At 48.1% G+C, this 20,861-nt stretch overlaps 3 protein-coding genes across 6 annotated transcripts in view; all 3 read left to right on the top strand.

Moving 5' to 3' along the window:
* Window positions 1-20,861, top strand: part of LOC139276125 (NXPE family member 3-like) — a 742,865-nt gene that overhangs the window by 439,420 nt on the left and 282,584 nt on the right. The gene's annotated exons all lie outside the window — the stretch shown is intronic.
* The window catches only part of LOC139276124 (zinc finger protein 850-like), a 226,213-nt gene continuing 205,568 nt past the window's right edge, over window positions 217-20,861 (top strand). The window contains exon 1 of one of the 2 annotated variants that reach the window (XM_070893648.1): window positions 217-336. The gene's annotated coding sequence lies outside the window, so the exon portion shown is untranslated. Of the gene's footprint in view, window positions 337-6,402; window positions 6,519-20,861 lie in introns of those variants that run through there. The other variant, XM_070893645.1, reaches the window with a different exon arrangement.
* The window catches only part of LOC139276128 (zinc finger protein 239-like), a 28,384-nt gene continuing 14,055 nt past the window's right edge, over window positions 6,533-20,861 (top strand). For all 3 annotated transcript variants that reach the window (XM_070893654.1, XM_070893652.1, XM_070893653.1), the window contains exon 1: window positions 6,533-6,837. The gene's annotated coding sequence lies outside the window, so the exon portion shown is untranslated. The remainder of the gene's footprint in view (window positions 6,838-20,861) is intronic.

Below are 20,861 nucleotides of genomic sequence, written 5' to 3'. Positions count from 1 at the left end.
TGTATGGAGCATGTGCGTAGAGCCTGTGCGCGGGAGAGGCAATGTTTAGGATTGGTTGTGAAGCCCCTCACGGGCGAATAGCTCATCAACAAAACCCTTACATCCCACTGTGGGGGTCATTGCCTCAAAAAGGAGGAGATCTTGGGACATTATTGGAGAATACTAGGGTTAGTTGAAGGAAGACATTTATTGCTGACTCCTCTGTGACACCAGTCTCTGTCCGATCTTTTACAAATGTCAGGCTAGATGTCACTCCCGTGTCCTTGGGCCCAGCCCGGGCTCACAGCCAGCAGAGGGTTCCCCCAATATCTGGGGCGAGTTCACCTCAGTCACCAAGTAAGTAAATAACCACACACTCCCCAGGGACCTACTGTAAATATCGACACATTCCACAAGGACTCCATGGAAATACTTACACACTCCCGGGACCCCCTGTGATACTTACACACTCCCCGGGGACACCCTGTAAACACAGACACTCCTGTGGACGCCCTGTAAATACAGACACATTCCTGGGGCCCCCTGTAAATACTGACACGCTCCAGGGGACTACCTTTAAATACCGATACACTTCTGGATACCCCCTGAAAACACTGACACACTCCCGGGGACCTTCTATAAATACAGACACACACCTGGGGACCCCTTGTAAACACCGACACACCCGCAGGGACCCCGCTGTAAACACTGATACACTCCCGGGAACTCCCATTAATACCGACATACTCCTGGGGATCCCCCGTAAATACAGAGACCCCCTGTACATGCTGACACACTCCCGGGGACCCCCTGTCAGTACTGACACACTCCCCGATGATGCCTTGTAAACACTGACACTCCTGGAGACCAACTGTAAATACAGATACACTCCTGGGGACCCCCTGTAAACACTGACACAATCCCAGTCACCCCGTGTAAATACAGACACACTCCTGGGAACCCGCTGTAAACACTGACACATTCCCGGGGATTCCCTGTAAAAATCGACACACACCCAGGGACCCCCTCTAAATACTGACACTCACCCGGGGACCCCCTGTCAATACAGACATCCCCATACATGCTGACACACTCCCGCCGACCCCCTGTAAATACTGATACACTCCTGGGAACTCTCGGTAAATACTGACAACTCCCAGGGACCGCCTGTAAACACCGACACATTAGCGGGGGTCCCTGTAAATACTGACACACCCCTGGGGACCCCCTGTCAACACTGAGACACTGCCGGTGACTCCCTGTAAACACTGACACACACCCCCGGAGACCCCCTGTGAACACTGACACACGCCAGGGGACACCCTGTAAACACTGACACAGTCCTGGCAGCTACCTGTAAATACCGACACACTATCGGGGGTCCTTGTAAATACGGGCACACCCCCGGGGACACCCTGTAAATACAAACTCCAGAGGACACCCTTTAAATACAGACACACTCCTGGCGACACCCCCTGTACATACTGACACACACCCGGGGATGCCCTGTAAAAAGTGACACACTCCCTGGGACACCCCCTATAGATACTGACACATACCGCGGGGACCCACTGTAAACACTGACACACTCACAGGGACCCACTGTAAATATAGACACATTCCTGGTAATCCTCTGTAAATACTGACACACTCCCTGAGACACCCCCTATAGATACTGACACATACCCTGGGGATCCCTTGTAAATACCGACACAGTCCTGGGACATCCCCTGTACACACTGACATATTCCCCGGGGACTCACTGTAAATACTGACACACACCAGGGGATCCCCTGTTAATACAGATAAACTCCCGGGGATCCCCTGTAAATACTGACACACTCCTTGGGGATCCCCAGTAAATACAGACACAGTCCTGGGGACACCCCCTGTACATACTGAATATTCCCTGGGGATCCACTGCAAATACGGGCACACTCCTGTGGACCCCCTGTTATTACTGACACACCCCTGGGTACCCGCTGTAAACACTGACACACTACCGAGAACTCCCAGTAAAAACCGACACACTCCCGGGGACCCCCTGTAAATACAGACAAACTCCCGGGGATCCCCTGTAAATACAGATACCCCTGAACATGCTGACACACTCCCGGAGACCCCTGTAAAACCTGACACACTCCAAGCGACCTCCTGTAAACACCAACACACTGTCGGGGGTCCCTGTAAATACTGACACACTCCCGGGTACCCCCTGTAAACACGGACGCGCTCCCGGGGACCCCCTGTAAATACAGACACCCCCGTACATGCTGACACACTCCCTGGGACAACCCCTGTAGATACTGACACATTCCCTGGGGATCCGCTGTAAATACAGACACATTCCTGTGGACTCCCCTTGTATATACTGACATATTCCCCAGGGATCCGCTGTAAATACTTCCACACTCTCAGGGACCCCTGTAAACACTGCCAGATTCACAGCGATCCCTTGTAAATACTGACACCCCCGTACATGCTGACACACTCCCGGGGACCCCCTGTAAACACTGAGACACTCCCGGGGACCCCTGTAAATACTGACACACACCCGGGGACCCCCTGTAAATACTGACACCCCCGTACATGCTGACACACTCCCGGGGACCCCTTGTAAACACTGAGACACTCCCGGGGACCCCTGTAAAAATTGACACACTCTCGGGAATTCGCGGTAAATACTGACAACCCCCAGGGCTCCCCCTGTAAACACCGATACACTAGCGGGGGTCCCTGTAAATACTGACACACACCTGGGGATCCTCTGTCAACACTGAGACACTCCCGGGGACCTCCTGTAGATACTGACACACTCCCTGGGACAACCCCTGTAGATACTGACACATTCCCTGTAAATACAGACACAATCCTGGGGACACCTCCTGTACATTCTGACATATTCCCTGGGGACCCCTTGTAAATATTGAGATACTCCCGGGGACCCCCTGTAAACACTGACACACTCCCGGCGACCCTCTGGAAATACAGACACACTCCTACGTACCCGCTGTAAACACTGACACATTCCCGGGGACACCCTGTAAAAATCGACACACACCCAGGGAACCCCTCTAAATACTGACACACACCCTGGGACACCCTGCAAACTTGTTGATGGTGGCGCAGCCCGCAGACTTGTTCATGGTCATAGAAGCGTTTGAAAATGATAAATCACCTGTCACGGCCGCCAGATTAGGACTTGGACCAGCCAAGAATCTCTGCTGTCCCCAGTAAAAAAACTGTATACTGCATGGGAGCTGGGCCAGCATCCCCATTGAAATGCAAGAGCCAATCAAGCCATTCCAGCGGCGAAAGGACGAGCTGTCCATTCAGGCAGACTGCCTGTTGTGGGGTAACCGCGTAGCGCTATCAAAAAAGAGCAGGGAGACGTTCATCTCGGATCTCCACAGCACACACCCAGGTATAGTAATGAATACCCCTGTATATTGAGTTCCCAGCCTTGGTCACCCTGGAGCCATGTCTCCGTGATGCCAATTACATCATATCCGAGTGTAACGTAGCCAAGTTTGCTGACGATGCAAAGATGGGATAAAAAGCAATGTGTGAGGAAGACACAATAAACCTGCAAAATGGCATAGACAGGCTAAGTGAGTGGGCAAAAATTTGGCAGATGGAGTGTAATGTTGGAAGTGTGAGGTCATGCACTTTGGCAAATAAATCAAAGAGCAAGTTATTATTTAAATGGAGAAAAATTGCAAAGTGCTGCAGTACAGCAGGACCTGGGGGTATTTATGCATGAAACACAAAAGGTTAGTATGCAGGTACAGCAAGTGATCAGGAAGGCCAATGGTATCTTGGCCTTTATTGCAAAGGAGATGGAGTATAAAAGCATTGAAGTCTTGCTACAGTTGTACAGGGTATTGGTGAGGCCACACCTGGAATACTGCCTTGGTTTCCATATTTACGAAAGGATATAGTTGCTTTGGAGGCAGTTCAGAGAAGGTTCACTAGGTTGATTCCGGAGATGAGGGAGTTGACTTCTGAGGAAAGGTTCAATAGAATGGGCCTCTACTCATTGGAATTCAGAAGAATGAGAGGCGATCTTATCGAAACATATAAGATTATGAGGGGGCTTGACAAGGTGGATGCAGAGAGGATGTTTCTACTGATGGGGGAGACTAGAACTTGGGGGCATAATCTTAGAATAAGGGGCCGCCCATTTAAAACTGAGATGAGAAATTGCTTCTCTCAGAGGGTTGTAAATCTGTGGAATTCGCTGCCTCAGAGAACTGTGGAAGCTGGGACATTGAATAAACTTAAAGCAGAGGTGGACAGTTTCTTAACCGATAAGGGATTAAGGGGTTATGGGGAGCGGGCAGGAAAGTGGACCTGAGTCTATAATCAGATCAGCCATGATTGTATTAAATGGCGGAGCAGGCTCCAGGGGCTGTACGGCCTACTCCTGCTCCTATTTCTTGTGTTCTTATGTAAAAGGCCGATGATAATCAGCCCTTGACGAATCGACTGACTCTGGCAGATAGGGACGTGATCTTTGGGTTTGAGGTTCCCGTGTGCTAATCTTCTCCTAATATTCTTTAAAAGGAGTTTACAAAAGTCATCACTGTAAGTACAGGATAGAACTTCAGATCATTCTCTCCTTCTTGTTCCTGTCCCATGGGCCATGCAACGCCAATACACCTGGGTAATCTGGGCCTGTCACTGATGGTAAAACCCGCCAATGGTTTTCCTGGTGCCCTCCCTACCCCTGGTGCCAGGCTCGGTACTTGGCTATCCTGTGGGGTTTGTGCCCTCCTCTCCCTGCCCCCCCGGTGCCAGGCTCATAACTCGGCCATCCTGTGGGGCGGTGCCCTCCCCTGGTGCCAGGCTGTGTACACGGCCACCGGGGTCGGTGCCCTCCCCTGGTGCTAGGCTCGGTATACGTCCATCCTGTGGGGTCGGTGCCCTCCCCTGGTGCCAGGCTCAGTATACCCATCCTGTGGGGTCGGTGCCCTCCCCTGGTGCTAGGCTTGGTATACGCCCATCCTGTGGGGCGGTGCCCTCCCCTGGTGCCAGGCTCGGTATACCCATCCTGTGGGCTCAGTGCCCTCCCTGCCAGGCTACATGACGTCACAGAGATTGCGTTGCCAGGTTACTGATGTCACACACCTTGCGTTGCTGGGGTTTTGACGTCACACACCCCTTCTTGTCGTGTTGTTGACGTCACGCAGCGCGCTGCCGGATTGGTGACGTCACTGGCGCAGACTGAACGGCGGCGCGAATTCGAATCGCAGACACGTCACCCGGCGGGCCGCCTCCGACTGTGGGAGTGGGCGAGGTAAATGGCAGATACAGGGCCGCGATTGGTGGGCGGCCTGTCAATCAGGTCAATCAGCCAATTGCAGGGCGGACAACGCCTCCCCGAGCGCGCTGTGAGGCGGCACTACGCATGTCCGGGATCCCCGGAGTCCTGCCATTTATGAAGGTAAACAAGATGGCGGAAAGTGAGCGGAGCTGAGCGGCACAGGGGGGAGAGGGGGCCGAGGGAGAATGTCCCGGGGGGAGAGGGGGCCGAGGGAGAGTGTCCCGGGGGGAGAGGGGGCCGAGGGAGAGTGTCCCAGGGGGGAGATGAGACATGGAATGGGGGTGAAGGCGAGAGAGACGGACACGCGCACACAGACTGACACAGGCACATCCCCAGAATGACTGGGGAGGGAGGGGCGGGCGGGCGGTTCCTGCGAAAGCTGAGGGACTCCTGTCGTCGTCTCTCTCCCGCTCCCCTCGGCTCCTCGTCTGGGGCCCAGTGAGATCAGACAGTGTGTAACCCGGGGGCCCAGTGAGATCAGACAGCGTGTAACCCGGGGGCCCAGTGAGATCAGACAGTGTGTAACCCGGGGGCCCAGTGAGATCAGACAGTGTGTAACACGGGGGCCCGGTGAGATCAGACAGTGTGTAACCCGGGGGCCCAGTGAGATCAGACCGTGTGTAACCCGGGGGCCCAGTGAGATCAGACAGTGTGTAACCCGGGGGCCCAGTGAGATCAGACAGTGTGTAACCCGGGGGCCCAGTGAGATCAGGCAGTGTGTAACCCCGGGGGCCCAGTGAGATCAGACAGTGTGTAACACGGGGGCCCGGTGAGATCAGACAGTGTGTAACCCCGGGGGCCCAGTGAGATCAGACAGTGTGTAACACGGGGGCCCGGTGAGATCAGACAGTGTGTAACACGGGGGCCCAGTGAGATCAAACAGCGTGTAACACGGGGGCCCAGTGAGATCAGACAGCGTGTAACCCGGGGGCCCAGTGATATCAGACAGCGTGTAACCCGGGGGCCCAGTGAGATCAGACAGCGTGTAACCCGGGGGCCCAGTGAGATCAGACAGCGTGTAACCCGGGGGCCCAGTGAGATCAGACAGCGTGTAACCCGGGGGCCCAGTGAGATAAGACAATGTGTAACCCGGGGGCCCAGTGAGATCAGACAGCGTGTAACCCGGGGGCCCAGTGAGATAAGACAATGTGTAACCCGGGGGCCCAGTGAGATCAGACAGTGTGTAACCCGGGGAGAATTCTGGTGATTTTCTGTAAGTCCAGATGGGCGGGACAGAGATCTGAGGAAAAGATAAAATCAAACAGAAATACTGGACATATACTTTTCTGAAACTTTGGAAAAACACTTTACATTACATTCCACTTCACAACATTAATCTTCTAATTTTCTGCCCTGTGATAATTAGATCTCCCGGTGAATGGCGGAGTGATTGAGAAAGTTCCACAGCTGGAAGGAAACAGGGATTGTGGACTGAGGAACAACAGCAGGTGAACCAGCACAGGATTGTGAGAGCACAAACCAGTGAGCCCCTTCCGATTGAAAGCGCTTCAATAGATCGACTGGGGAGAAAGGTAAGAGAAAGTGCCATTTACTCAGATATACACTGATCCTGTAGACAGTACACACAGATTACAAGGTAAGACAGGAAATGAGACCAGGAGAGACTAACCACCGAGTACAATTATCCAGCATGAGGCCGTGCAATGGGATGTGAAGTGAGATCAGTTTCTGTCTCTAAACACAGTCACAGTGAATCTTGTGTGTGTTTTAGAGTAAAGGGCTTTGATCTAAGAGGTGACTCCAGTTTGAGGCAGAGCCCAGCAGATGGACCGGTCTCTGTACATTAGGTGCGGCTGAACTCACACCGACACCATCAGATCTCAATGTTCAAATATTTCCCATCTGGTGAGAAAGCCAATGGAAAGATTGAACCGGAAGCACATCGTCAATTCACTGATCATGGTGCACAGACCCATCTGAAAGACCAGCACGGCCCATCACCCACAGAATCAATTATTCATTCATGAACATTTAGAATGATAAGAAAATATATTGATAACTATTTTATATTGATAACTACTAATATTGAAGCATTGATCACTCAAGATATGTAGTATTCTAATATACTGAAACACAGATATGGGGAGTTGCAATTTATTGATTGGCGTCGTACTTGACCCCGAGATGAGCTTCCGAACCCATATTCCCTCAGTCACCAAGTCCGCTTACTTCCACCTCCATAACATCGCCGGTCTCTGCCCCTTCCTCAGCTCATTTGCTCCAACCCTCATCCATGCCTCTGATCGGCCTCACACCTCGCACTCTCCGTAAACATAAGCTTAAACTTAGGGGGCATAGTTTTAAGGTGGTTGGTGGAAGGTTTAGAGGGGATTTGACGGGGGACTTCTTTACGCAGAGGGTTGTGGGGATCTGGAACTCGCTGCCTGGAAGAGTGGTGGATACAGAAACCCTCACCACTTTTAAGAGATGGTTGGATGGGCACTTAAAGTGCCGTAACCTGCAGGGTTACAGACCTACAGCTGGTAATTGGGATTAGACTAGATCACCTCTTATTGGCTGGCGCAGATATAATGGTAAGTGCTGCAGGGAATCAAATATGGCCAGGGTGATCTGGACTAGTTTCGATCGCCTGGATGGGTAGGAGAGAAATGTTCCCAGATTTTTTTCCCCTAAATTGGCCTGGGTTTTTACCTGGTTTTTGCCTCTCCCAGGACATCACATGGTTAGGGTGGTGTGTAGAATGTTTCGGGGTGTCGCAGTTGTGTGCGGCGGGCTGGTTAGGCTGGGTGCTATTTACCTTTCCGCCATTGTTCATAGGTTTATATGTAACCTTCAGGGCTGCTGACCGAGGGCCGTGCGGCTCTTTGTCGGCCGGCGCGGACATGATGGTCCGAAATGGCCTCCTTCTGCGCTGTAAATTTCTGTTTCTAAAACACTCCTGCCTGTATCCTTATTCAAGAACACAAGAAGTAGCAGCAGGAGTTGCCCATACGGCCCCTCCCATCTACTCCGCCATTCAGTAAGATCTCTATTCGATAGAGAATTTTAAAGATTCACAACTCTCTGAGTGAAGAAATAGCTCCTCCTCATAGTCTTAAATGACCGATCTGTTATAGAAACATAGAAACATAGAAAATAGGTGCAGGAGCAGGCCATTCAGCCCTTCTAGCCTGCACCGCCATTCAATGAGTTCATGGCTGAACATGAAACTTCAGTACCCACTTCCTGCTTTCACGCCATACCCCTTGATCCCCCGAGTAGTAAGGACTTCATCTAACTCCCTTTTGAATATATTTAGTGAATTGGCCTCAACTACTTCCTGTGGTAGAGAATTCCACAGGTTCACCACTCTCTGGGTGAAGAAGTTTCTCCTTATCTCGGTCCTAAATGGCTTACCCCTTATCCTTAGACTGTGACCCCTGGTTCTGGACTTCCCCAACATTGGGAACATTCTTCCTGCATCCAACTTGTCCAAACCCGTCAGAATTTTAAACGTTTCTATGAGGTCCCCTCTCACTCTTCTGAACTCCAGTGAATACAAGCCCAGTTGATCCAGTCTTTCTTGATAGGTCAGTCCCACCATCCCGGGAATCAGTCTGGTGAATCTTCGCTGCACTCCCTCAATAGCAAGTATGTCCTTCCTCAAGTTAGGAGACCAAAACTGTACACAATACTCCAGGTGTGGCCTCACCAAGGCCCTGTACAACTGTAGCAACACCTCCCTGCCCCTGTACTCAAATCCCCTCGCTATGAAGGCCAACATGCCATTTGCTTTCTTAACCGCCTGCTGTACCTGCATGCCAACCTTCAATGACTGATGTACCATGACACCCAGGTCTCGTTGCACCTTCCTAATCCTAATACTAGGACCCCTAACTCTAGACTATCCAGCCCTTGTCAATTCCTCTAAGAGTTTTATATGTTTCAATGATATCACCTTCCGTTCTTCTAAACTCCAGAGAATATAGGCCTATTCTACTCAATCTGTCCTCAGCCCTCTCATCCCAACTTGTACCAATTTCCGTTCACCCATCACCCCTGTGCTCGCTGAACTACATTGGCTCCTGCTCCATCAATGCCTCGCTTTTAAAATTCTCATCCTTGGTTTGAAATCTGTCCAGGACCTTGCCCCTCCCTATTGCTGTAACCTCCTCCAGCGCGACAACCCTCAGATCTTTGCATTCCTCCAATTCTGGCCTCTTGAGCAGCCCCAATTTTCATCCCACCAATATTGGTGGCCATACCTTCAGCTGCCGAGGCCATAAGCTGTGGAATTCCTCCCTAAACCTCTCCACCTTTAAAATGCTCCTTAATACCTAGCCTTTTGAACAAGCTTTCAGTCACCTGTGCTAATATTTCCTTACGTGACTGGGTGTCAAAGTTTGTTTGCTAACAGTCCTGTGAAGTGCCTTGGGACATTTTACTCCGTTTAAGGCGTGATATAGATGCCATTTGTTGCTGATAACTGAAGATATTTTGAATTGTAATATAATGAAACTACAGGGTGGGGAATTGCAATAGATTGATAACTGCAGAGGAAGAGGGTTGTTATGTATTGCTAATAGCATGAATTCTTTTAACGTGAGGTGGCCCTTGCACAATAGCTACCACACGGGCTTGGCAGAGCAAGATCTTGGTCCAGTGGCAAGGGATCCAAGATGACTGGAGACCAGGCTCTGCTGCATTTTTCCTCTGGCACTGACTCTCACTGGGGTACAGTTTCCTCTGGCACTGACTCTCACTGGGGTACAGTTTCCTCTGACACAGATTTACTGTATACCTAATTCGTGCTGTCCCTGCTCCCTGCTGGGAGTGCTTCATGGGACAGTTTAGAAGGAGCTTTAACCTGAAACTGATCAGGAGCTGCGGGTGGAAAGTTTTCAGTGCAGTGGCAGATCGTACTGCTGCTGAATTTTAATTGATAAGCTGCTCAGCACGATTGGGACGGACACCGAAGTGTGCCCTGCGGCATGGGAGAGGGAACTTTACTCTGTATCTAACCCATACGCCACCTAGCCTGTGGGAATTTAGTGTGAATTTGAAAGCAATTGCTAGGGTAGATAGAGAGAAATTTATTCTGCTGCTTGGGGTGTTTAGGACGAGGGGACATAACCTTAAAATCCGAGCCAGGCCATTCAGGAGAGATGTTAGGAAACACTTCTCCACTCAATGGATGGTTGAAGTGTGGAACTTCCCACAATAAGCAATCGATGCTCGCCTATTGAATAATTTTGGGCCAGTTGTGATGTCTGCCCAATGACTGTTGCTTGTTCCCTTGAATTGGATCTTTATTTATTCCCTTTGTTTGTTTTCAGTTTCACTGCTGGACCCACCACTCAAAGCACTTTGTCTGATCTGCCCTGGGAATGAGCAGACTCCTCCCTCCTCTCCCACACTGCACCGTCTCTCCTCCTCTTTTCCCCTTGGTTGTGTTCCACACTCTGGGCCTTGGGCCTTCCCCGGGGATTCTCAGTATGAACAGGGGGATGTGTGTTGAGACAGGATGTCCCAGCTCTCCACCTTTAAAGGGACATCGAGAGGACCCACTGGGCTGAATGGCCCTGCTTTATGATAACACTGCAGTGCCTAGCAACCAACCTCCCTGAGCCCTGCTCATTATGGGCTGGCAGTGTCTGATGGGACAGTGAAGAGGGAGAAAGACTTGGATTTATTTGTTGCCTTTCACGACCAAAGGACACCTCAAAGTGCTTTACAGCCAATGAAGTACTTTTGGATTGTAGTCACTGTTGTAGTAAGGGAGAGTTACTCTGTATCTAACCCGTGCTGTACCTGCCCTGGGATTGTTTGCTGGGACAGTGTAGAAGGAGCTTTACTCTGTATCTAACCCATGTTGTACATGTCCTGGGACTGTTTGATGGGATAGTATAGAGAGAGTTTTACTCTGTATCTAACCCTGTGCTGTACCTGCCCTGGGAGCTTTTGACAGGATAATGCAAAGGAAGCTTTGCGCTGTATCTAACCCATGTTGTACCTGATCTGACAGAGTTTGATGAGACAGTTTAGAGGAAGCTTTTCTCTCTATCTAACCCATACTGTAACTGCCTTGGAAGTATTTGATGGGACAGTGTGGTGGGAGCTTTTCTCTGAATCTAACCCATACTGTACCTACCCTGGGAGTGTTTGATGGGATAATGTAGACGGAGATTTACTGTGTGCCAAACCTATGCTAACCTAGCAAGTTGTGAAGAGGACATAACCCCTTATCCCCTTATCGTTTAAGAAACTGTCTATTTCTGTCTTAAATTTATTCAATGTCCCAGCTTCTACAGCTCTCTGAGGCAGCGAATTCCACAGATTTCGAATCCTGTGAGAGAAGAAATTTCTCCTCATCTCTGTTTTAAATGGGCGGCCCCTTATTCTAAGATCATGCCCTCTAGTTCAAGTCTCCCCCATCAGTGGAAACATCCTCTCTGCATCCACCTTATCGAGTCCACTCATAATCTTATACATTTTGTTAAGATCACCTCTCATTCTTCTGAACTCCAGTGAGTAGAGGCCCAACCTCCTCAACCTTTCCTCATAAATCAACACCCTCATCCCCGGAATCAACCGAGTGAACCTTCTCTGAACTGCCTCCAAAGCAACGATATCCTTTCGTAAATATGGAAACCAAAACTGCACACAGTATTCCAGGTGTGGCCTCACCAAAACCTTGTATAGCTGCAGCAAGACTTCCCTGCTTTTATACTCCAACCCCTTTGCAATAAAGGCCAAGATACCATTCGCCTTCCTGATCACTTGCTGTATCTGCATACTATCCTTTTGTGTTTCATGCACAAGTACCCCCAGGTCCCGCTGTACTGTGGCGCTTTGCAATCTTTCTCCATTTAAATAATAACTTGCTCTTTGATTTTTTTCTGCCAAAGTGCATGACCTCACACTTTCCAACATTATACTCCAACTGCCAAATTTTTGCCCACTCACTGAGCCTCTCTATGTCCTTCTGCAGATTTTTTTGTGTCCTGCTCACACATTGCTTTTCCACCCAACTTTGTATTGTCAGCAAACTTGGCTACGTTACACTCAGTCCCTTCTTCCAAGTCGTTAATATAGATTGTAAATAGTTGGGGACCCAGCACTAATCCCTGCGGCACCCCACTAGTTACTGGTTGCTAACCAGAGAATTAACCATTTATCCCGACTCTCTGTTCTCTATTAGTTAGCCAATCCGCTATCCATGCTAATATATTACCCCCAACTCCATGAACTTTTATCTTGTGCAGCAACCTTTTATGTAGCACGTTGTCAAATGCCTGCTGGAAGTCCAAATACACCATATCCACTGGTTCCACTTTATCCACCCTGTTCGTTACATCCTCAAAGAACTCCAGCAAATTTATCAAACATGACTTCCCCTTCATAAATCCATGCTGACTCTGCCTGATTGAATTTTGCTTATCCAAATGTCCTGCCACTGCTTCTTTAATAATGGACAAGGGAAACATTTTCCCGACCACGTTAGGCTTTCTGGTCTATTCCTGTTTTTTGTCTGCCTCCTTTTTTAAATAGGGGCATTACATTTGCAGTTTTCCAATCTGCTGGGACCTCTCCAGAATCCCGGGAATCTTGGTAAATTACAACTAATGCATCTACAATCCCTGCCACGACTTCTCTGAAGACCCTAGGATGCAAGCCATCAGGTCCAGGGGATATATCTGCTTTTAGTCCCATTATCTTACTGAGTACCACCTCCTCAGTGATTGTGATTGTGTTAAGTTCCCCCCGCCCCCATAGCCCCTTGACTACCCACTGTTGGAATATTATTGGTGTCCTCTAACGTAAAGACTGATACAAAATATTTGTTCAGAGTTTCTGCCATCTCCATGTTTCCCATTATTAATTCCCCGGTCTCGTCCTCTAAGGGACCAACATTTACTTTAGCCACTCTTTTCCTTTTTATATACCTATAGAAACTCTTGCTATCTGTTTTTATATTTAGTGCTAATTTACTCTCATAGTCTATCTTCCCTTTCTTCTTCATTTTTTTAGTCATTCTTTGCTGACTTTTAAAAGCTTCCTAGTCTTCTGTCCTTCCACTAGTTTTGGTCACTTTGTATGCCCTTGTTTTTAGTTGGATACCGTCCTTTATTTCTTTAGTTAGCCACAGATGGCTATCTTTTCTCTTGCACCCTTTCCTCCTCACTGGAATGTATTTTTCTTGAGAGTTGTGAAATATCTCCTTAAATGTACACCACAGTTCATCAACCGTCCTACACATTAATCTATTTTCTCAGTCCACTTTACCCAACTCTGCCCTCATACCTTCATAGTCTCCTTTATTTAAGATTAGTACGCTGGTTAGAGATCCAACTTTCTCACCCTCCATCTGAATTTGAAATTCAATCATGTTATGATCACTCATTCCGAGGGGATCCTTTACTCGGAGATTGTTTATTAATCCTGTCTCATTACATAGGATCAGATCTAAGATAGCCTGCCTCCTGGTTGGTTCTGTTACATACTGCTCAAGGAACCCGTCCCTTATGCACTCCATGAGCTCCTCCTCAAGGCTGCCCTGACCAATTTGATTTGTCCAATCAATATGGAAGTTACTATCACCCATGATTATTGCTGTTCCCTTTTTACAAGCCCCCACTATTTCCTGGTTTATGCTACGAGCAACAGAGTTGTTACTGTTCAGGGGCCTATAGACTATGCCCACCAGTGACTTTTTCCCCTTATTATTCTTTATCTCCACCCAAACTGTCTCAACACCCTTATCATTTGAGCCAATATCGTTTCTTACGATTGCAGTGATTCCATCCTTTATCCATAGAGCCACCCCACCTCCTTTTCCTTTCTGTCTGTCCTACCAGATTGTCAAATACCCCTGGATATTTAATTCCCAGTCCTGGTCACCTTGCAACCACATCTCTGTAATGGCTATCAGATCATATCCATTTGTCTCAAATTGTGCCGTCAACTTATCTATTTTGTTACAAATGCTACGTGCATTTAGACACAGTGCCTTTAAGTTTGGTTTTTTTTACCTTTTTTTCCTGCTGGTATCCTCTCCTTCAAATTCACTTTCTTTATTTTTGCTTTCTAATTCCAGCTTTACTCCTCCCTATTGAATCTTTTTCAGGTTCCCATCCCCCTACCAAGCTAGTTTAAACCCTCCCCAACAGCACTAGCAAACCCACCCACAAGGATATTGGTCCCTGCTATGTTGAGGTGCAACCCGTCCGGCTTGTACAGGTCCCGCCTCCCCCAGAAGCAGTCCCAATGCCTCAGGAAGCTAAAGCCCTCCCGCCTGCACCATCTCTCCAGCCATCTGCTCGATCCTCCTATTTCTGTACTCACTAGCTCGTGGCACCGGGAGTAATCCAGAGATTACTATCTTTTGAGGTCCTGCTTTTTAATTTATCTCCTAGCTCCCTAAACTCTGCCTGCAGGACCTCATCCCTCTTCCTACCCATGTCATTGGTACCGATGTGAACCACGACCTCTGGCTGTTTAACTCTCCTCCCAGAGTGTAGAGAGAGCTTTACTCTCCACATAACCCGTGCTGTACCTGCCTTGTGAGTGATTGATGGGACACTTCAGAGGGAGCTTTGCTCTGTATCTAACCCATACTCTACCTGCCCTGTGTGCTTTGATGGGTTGGTGTAGGGGAAGCTTTCCTCTGTATCTAACCCATACTCTACCTGCCCTAGTTGTGTCTGATAGGACAGTGTAGAGGGAGGTTTACTCTGTATCTAACATAAGCTGTACCTGCTCTTGGAATATTTGATGGGACAGTGTAGACGGAGCTTTACTCTCTTTCTGACTCGTGCTGTACCTGCTCTGGGAGTTTTTGATGGGACAGTGTCGAGGGAGATTTATTCTGTATCTAATTTTGCGATACCTGCCCTGCGAGTGTAGAGGGAGCTTTAATCGGTACCTAACCCATGCTGTACCTGCCCTGAGAGTATTTGATTGGACAATGTAGAGGGAGCTTTACTTTGCATCTAACCTGTGTTGTACCTGCTCTGCGAGTGTTTGATGGATAATGTAGACGGAGATTTACTGTGTATCTAACCTGTGCTAACTTAGCAAGTTGTGAGGAGGATGCAAAGAATCTACAAAGGGATATAGAGAGGCTAAGTGAGTGGGCAAAACTTTGGCAGGTGGAGTATAATGTGGGAAAATGTGTGGTAATCCACTTTGGTCGGAGAAATAAAACAGCAAATTATTATTTAAATGGGGAGAGATTACAAAATGCGATAGTACAGAGGGATCTGGGGGTCCTTGTACATTAAACACACAAAGTTAGTGTGCAGTTAGAGCAATTAATTAGGAACACAAATGGAATGTTGTCCTTTATTGCAAGGGGGATGGAGTATAAAAGTAAGAAAGTCCTTCTGCAACTGTACAGGGCATTGGTGAGACTACACCTGGAGTACTGCATACAGTTTGGTCTCCTTATTTAAGGAGGAGTATACTTGCATTGGAAGCAGTTCAGAGAAGGTTCCTGAGGTTGATGACTGAGATGAAGGGGTTGTCATAAGAAGAAAGGTGAAGCAGGTGGGGCCTGTACTCTTTGGAGTTTAGAAGACTTAGAGGTGATCTTATTGAAATGTTTAAGATTCTGAGGGGGCTTGACAGGGTTGATAAGAGAGGATGTTTCCCCTTGTGGAGGAATCTAGAACTAGGGAGCATAGTTTCAGAATAAGAGGTAGCTCATTTAAAACTGAAATGGAGGAATTTCTTATCTGAGGGACGTCTTTTGGAATTCTCTACCTCAGAGAGCTGTGGAGGCTGGGTCATTGAATGTATTCAAGGTGGGGATAGACAGATTTTTGAATGATAAGGGAGTCCAGGGTTATGGGGAATGGGCGGGGAAGTGGAGTTGAGGCCAGGATCAGATCAACCATGATCTTATTGAATGGCGGAGCAGGCTCGAGGGGCCAAATGGCCAACTCCTGCATCTATTTCTTATGTTCTATACCTACCCTTGGAGTGTTTGATGGGACAGTGTAAAGGGAGCTTTCCTCTATATTTAATCCAGGCTGTACCTGTCCTGGGAGTGTTTGATGGAACAGTGTAGAAGGAGATTTACTCTGTATCTAACCATTACTGTACCTGTCCTGAGAGTGTCTGATGGGACAGTATAGAGAGAGGTTTACGCTATCTAATCCGTGTTGTACCTTCCCTGGTGGGATAGTGTAGACAGGGCTTTACTCTGTATCTGACCCATTCTGTACATGCTCTGGGAGTGTTTGGGGCAGTGTAGAAGTAGGTTTACTCTGTATCCAACCTGTGCTGTACCTGTCCTGGGAGTGTTTGATGGAACAGTATAGAAGGAGCCTTGCTCTTATCTAGCATATGCAATGCCTGCCCTGGCATTGTTTGATCGGGGAGTATAGAGGGAGCTTTACCCTCTGCCTAACCCATGCAATACCTGCCCTTGGAGTGTCTATTGGCCGGTGTCGAGAAAACTGTACTCTGTATCTAACCCGTACTGTACCTCCCCTGGGAGTGTTTGATGGGACAGTATAGAGGGAGCTTTACTCTGTATTTAATCCGTGCTGTGTGGGCCCTTGGAGTATTTGATGGGACAGTGAAGTGGGACCATTACTGTGTATTAAGACCCAAGCTTGCAAACCATCAGGTTCAGGGGACTTTTCCATCTTTAGTCCCATTATTTTACTGAGCCCTTTTTTTGTGATAGTGATTGCTTTAAGTTCCTCCCTCGCTATAGTCCATTGATTATCTATTATTGGGATGTTTTTAGTATCTTCTACCGTGAAGACTGATACAAATTATTTGTTCAAAGTCTCTGCCATTTCCCTGTTTCCCATTATTAATTCCCCAGTCTCATCCTCTAAGGGACAACATTTACTTTAGTTACCCTATCCTTTTTACATACCTGTAGCAGCTCATACTATCTTTTTTATATTGTTTGCTAGTTTACTCTCATAATCTATCTTCCCTCTCTATTATTTCTTTAGTCATCATTTGCTGTTTTAAAAAAATTTGCCAATGCTCCGGCCTCCCACTGATCTTGGCCACTTTGTATGACATTGTTTTCAAATTGATACCATCCTTTACTTCCTTCGTTAGCCACGGATGGTTCTCCCTTCGCTTAAAATCATTCCTTCTCACTGAAATATATTTTTGTTGAGTTATGAAATATCTCCTTTATTGTCTGTCACTGCTTCTCAACCGTCTTGCACTTTAATCTATTTTCCCAGTTGACTTAAGCCAACTTTTTTTTTTATACGTTCACGGGATGCAGGCGTCGCTGGCAAAGCCAGCATTTATTGCCCATCCCTAATTGCCCTTGAGAAGATGGTGGTAAGCCACCTTCATGAACTGCTGCAGTCCATGTGGTGATGGTAGTGCCACAGTGCTGTTAGGGAGGGAGTTCCAGGAATTTGACCTAGCGACGATGAAGGAATGGCGATATGCTTTCAAGTCAGGATGGTGTATGACTTGGAGGGGAACGTGGAGGTGGTGGTGTTCCCATGCGCTTGCTGCCCTTGTCCTTCTCGATGTTAAAGGTCGCGGGTTTGGGAGCCTTGGTGAGTTGCTGCAGTGCATCTTGTAGATGGTACACACTGCAGCCACGGTATGCCAATGGTGGAGGGAGTGGATGTTTAAGGTGGTGGATGAGGTGCCAATCAAGCGGGCTGCTTTGTCCTGGATGGTGTCGAGCTTCTTGAGTGTTGTTGGAGCTGCACTCATCCAGGCAAGTGGAGAGTATTCCATCATAGAAACATAGAAACATAGAAAATAGGTGCAGGAGTAGGCCATTCGGCCCTTCTAGCCTGCACCGCCATTCAATGAGTTCATGGCTGAACATGCAACTTCAGTACCCCATTCCTGCTTTCTCACCATACCCCTTGATTCCCCTAGTAGTAAGGACTTCATCTAACTCCTTCATCACACTCCTGGCTTGTGTCTTGTAGATAATGGAAAGGCTTTGGGGAGTCAGGAGATGACCCACTTGCTGCAGAATACCCAGCCTCTGACCTGCTCTTGTTGTCACAGTATTTATGTGGCTGGTCCAGTTAAGTTTCTGGTCAATGGTGACCCCCCCCAGGATGTTGATGGTAGGGGATTCGGCGATGGTAATGCCATTGAATGTTAAGGGGCAGTGGTTAGACTCTCACTTGTTGGATATAGTCATTGTCAGGCACTCGTGTGGCGCGAATGTTACTTGCCACTTATCAGCCCAAGTCTGAATGTTGTCCAGGTCTTGCTGTAAGCGGGCATGGACTGCTCCATTATCTGAGGAGTTTCGAATGGAACTGAATACTGTGCAGTCATCAGCGAACATCCCCAGTTCTGCTTTCATACCTTTGTAGTCGCCTATATTTAGAATCAGGACACGAGTTTGAGATCTGACTTTCTCACTCTCCAACTGAATTTGAAATTCAACCATGTTATGATCACTTTTTCCAAGAGGATCCTTTACTATGAGATAATTTATTAATCTTGTCTCATTACACAGTACCAGATCTAAGATAGCCTGCTCCCTGATTGGTTTCTTCAACTTACTGTTCAAGGATACCATCCCGGATACACTCTTATAAACTCTTCCTCAAGTCTACCTTGGCCAATTTGATTTGTCTAATCAATATAAAGATTAAAGTCGCCCATGATTATTGCCGTACCTTTCTTACAAGCCTCCATTATTTCTTGATTTATACTCCGTCCAACTGTGTAGCTACTGTTAGGGGGCCTATGGACTACGTCCACCAGTGACTTCTTCCCCTTATTATTTCTTATCTCCACTCAAACTGATTCTACATCTTGATCTTCTGAGCCAATATCATTTCTCACTACTGCACTGATCTCATCCTTTATTAACAGAGCTACCTCACCTTTTCCTTTCTGTCTATCCTTCTGAATTGTTAAATACCCCTGAATATTCAGTTCCCAGCCTTGGTCACCTTGCAACCACGTTTCAGTAATGGCTATCAGATCATACCCACTTGTATCTATTTGTGCCGTCAACTCATCTATCTTGTTACGAATGTTGCGTGCATTCAGATAAAGAGCTTTTAATTTTGTCTTTTTTACCATTTTTCCCTACTTTGACCCTACTTTCTGTTGCACTCTTATTTTATACATTCTGTCCCTTCCTGTCACAGTCTGGTTATCATTTCCCCCACCGCTACCCTGCTCTATTGCCTTCTACTTGCTCTTTGACTTTTTAAATTTCCGCACACCTGAACCCTCCACCCCCCCCAGTACTGGTGCCAGTGCCCCATGAACCAAAACCTATTTCTCCCACACCAGTCTTTGAGCCACATGTCCATCTCTCTGATCTTATTTACCCTATGCAAATTTTCTCGTGGCTCGGGTAGTAATCCAGAGATTATTGCCTTTGTGGTTCTGCTTTTTAATTTAGCCCCTAGCTGCTCAAAATCTCTCAGCAGAACCTCTTTCTTTGTTCTTTCAATGTCATTGGTCCCTACGTGGACCACGACAACTGGATCTTCCCCCCTCCCACTCTCCAGCCCGGAGGAGATGTCCTTAACCTTGGCTCCGGGCAGGCAACACAGCCTTCGGGACTCCTGCTCTCGGCTGCAGAGAACAGTATCTATCCCCCTAACTATACTCTTTCCTACCACTGCAACATTTATTTTTACTCCCCCCATTGAATGGCCTCCTGTACCACGGCGCTGTGGTCAGTTTGCTCATCCTCCCTGCAGTCCCTGCCCTCGTCCAAACAGGGAGCAAGAATCTCGTACCTGTTGGACAATTGCAAGGGCCGAGGCTCCTCCATCACTACCTCCTGGGTCCCCACAGCTGCCTAGCTCGTAGTCACACCCTCCTGTCCCTGACCACGGACCAAATTTGAATGAATTAATTTAAGAGGTGTGACAGCCTCCTGGAACACAGTGTCCAGGTAAGTCTCCCCCTCCCTGATGTGTCGCAGTGTCTGCAGCTCGGACTCCAGCTCATCAACGCGGAGCCGAAGTTCCTCGAGCAGCCAACACTTACTGCAGATGTAGTCGCCGTGGACCTCAATGGGGTCAACCAGCTCCCACATGCAGCAGCAGTAACACATCGCCTGCCCTGCCATCTCGAATGGATTTAATTAAGTTTTCACGTTTTGAAAGTTTATATTTTTAATCCCAGCTCTTAATTTAAACCAATGCCCGAGAAAAACTGACCAACCAATCACTTCCCTGCTTTCCTGTGATATCACACTTTGAATCTTTTTACTTCTTACCCTCCCAGGCCACTTGGTGCTGTTTCGGCTGTCTGCTCGGCTGACTCACGCCCTTTGTAGGCTTACCCGCTGCTCCCACTCTCGGGCCCTTTCCGAAGGGATGGACGCAAGTAGGTTTTCCCCTCGTGTTGATTCTCTCACCACCTGCTGCAGGCCCAGTCTGGCAGCTATATCCTTCAGGACTCGGCCAGCTCGGTCAGTAGTGGTGCTGCCGAGCCAGTCTTGATGGACATTGAAGTCCCCCACCCAGAGTACATTCTGTGCACCTTGCTACTCTCAGTGCTTCTTCCAAGTGGTGTTCAACATGGAGGAGTACTAATTCATCAGCTGAGGGAGGGCGGTGGGTGGTAATCAGCAGGAGGTTTCCTTGCCCATGCTTGACCT

This window comes from Pristiophorus japonicus, chromosome 11 (assembly GCF_044704955.1).
Source record: "Pristiophorus japonicus isolate sPriJap1 chromosome 11, sPriJap1.hap1, whole genome shotgun sequence".
Lineage (NCBI taxonomy): Eukaryota > Metazoa > Chordata > Chondrichthyes > Pristiophoridae > Pristiophorus > Pristiophorus japonicus.
The sequence above is the reverse complement of the archived record's forward strand: the minus strand, read 5'-3'. Positions and strand labels throughout refer to the sequence as shown.